The following is a 2132-nucleotide window of genomic DNA, read 5'->3' on the forward strand; positions in this document are numbered from 1 at the left end:
AAAAACTTGCATAAAACTTACTTAAAACACATATAGAACTAGAGATCGGCTCTTACCTCTTGAAGATCGAGAGAGAAACGATCCTAGCTCGAAGATGGGGAGATTCGAGTTCTTGAACCTCAAAGCTCCAAAACTTGCTTAAACTTTAAAACTCTTCAAAAACAAGATGTAACTTGTTAAGATCTAAAGGATTTGAGGGAAAACACTTAAAATGATCATAGGAGGGCTAAAGCTTACCGTCGGCCGAAATGGGAGAGAAAACCTCGCCTGTTTCGGTCACGGGGTCTCTTATAGGGCAGGTTCTGTCACCTTTCGGCGGCCTAACGTGCCCCCACATCTCATGCATGTTCGGCGGCCGAACATGAGGTTCGGCGGCCGAACCTTGAGTCTTTCAAACAAGGCTTTCGGAGGCCTAAAGCGCTCCCAAAACCCCACCATGTTCGGCGGCCGAACCTCACTTTCGGCGGCCGAACCTGGCAAAGCCTCCTTTGGTCTTTTTCATTCAAAAACTCAATTTCCTTTTTGTTTAAAACATAAAATACATTAAAAACATTTCATAAAACATGGTTTTACCCTTCTAGAGGTTTCCGACATCCGAGATTCCACCGGACGGTAGGAATTCCGATACCGGAGTCTAGCCGGGTATTACATTCTTCCCCCCTTAAGAACATTCGTCCCCGAATGTTCACCAAACAACACATAACATGGCAAACATATAACATACATACTAAGCACATCAACACATAGGGATCTAACCTTAAAAGAGCTGAGGGTACTGCTGGAGCATAGACTCCCGTGTCTCCCAAGTGCACTCTTCCAAGTTGTGGTGGTTCCACAGGACTTTCACCATCGGGATTTCCTTGTTTCTTAACTTTCTGATCTGCGTGTCTATGATCCGTACTGGCTGTTCAACATAGGTGAGATCCTCTTGGACCTCCACATCAGGCTCACTAAGAACCTTGCTCGGATCTGACACAAACTTCCTCAACATCGAAACATGGAAGACCGGATGGATTCTTGCCATTGAAGCAGGTAAATCTAGCTTGTACGACACATTCCCAATCTTTTGCAAGATTTCAAAGGGTCCGATGTATCGTGGGGCTAGTTTACCTTTCTTCCCGAAGCGAACCACTCCCTTCATTGGAGACACCTTGAGCAATACCAGATCCCCCTCCTGAAACTCTAACTGCCTTCTGCGGTAGTCTGTATAACTCTTCTGCCTGCTTGCAGCAGTCTTGATTCTTTCTCTGATTATGGGTACCACCCTGCTGGTAATCTCTACTAGCTCAGGCCCTGCCAAGGCCTTCTCTCCAACTTCCTCCCAGCAAACAGGTGATCTGCACTTCCTTCCGTACAAAGCTTCATATGGAGCCATCCCGATGCTAGCATGATGGCTGTTATTGTAGGCAAACTCCACCAAAGGTAGATGCTGCCTCCAAGAACCGCCAAAGTCCAGCACACACATTCTGAGCATATCCTCGATAGTCTGGATGGTCCTTTCTGACTGTCCATCAGTCTGGGGGTGGAAGGCAGTACTGAAATCCAACCTAGTACCCATGGCATTCTGCAGACTCCGCCAAAACCTGGAGGTGAACTGGGGCCCTCTATCTGACACTATCGAAACGGGAACCCCATGCAGCCTGACGATCTCGTCCACATACACCTGCGCCAACTTGTCCACAGAATAGCCACTCCTGACAGGAATGAAGTGAGCAGATTTGGTGAGTCTGTCCACAATCACCCATATGGAGTCCACTCTGTTGGACGCCGCTGGTAACCCTACTACGAAGTCCATAGCTATATTTTCCCATTTCCATTCTGGAATAGGTAGCGGGTTAAGCATTCCAGCTGGCTTCTGATGTTCCAGCTTCACCCTCTGACACACTTCGCAGGCTGACACGAACTGTGCCACTTCTTTCTTCATTGCTGGCCACCAATAAACCTTTTTCAAATCTTGATACATCTTGGTGGCTCCGGGGTGAATGCTGTATCTTGCATTATGAGCCTCTCTCATAATGTCTCCTTTTAGCCCTATGTCGTCTGGTACACATAATCGACTCCCATAGCGGAGGATCCCTTTACTGTCGAATCTGAACTCACTATCATTGCCTGACTGAACAGTCCTGGCAATC

Source organism: Manihot esculenta, unplaced genomic scaffold, assembly GCF_001659605.2.
Source record: "Manihot esculenta cultivar AM560-2 unplaced genomic scaffold, M.esculenta_v8 Scaffold64, whole genome shotgun sequence".
Taxonomy (NCBI): domain Eukaryota; kingdom Viridiplantae; phylum Streptophyta; class Magnoliopsida; order Malpighiales; family Euphorbiaceae; genus Manihot; species Manihot esculenta.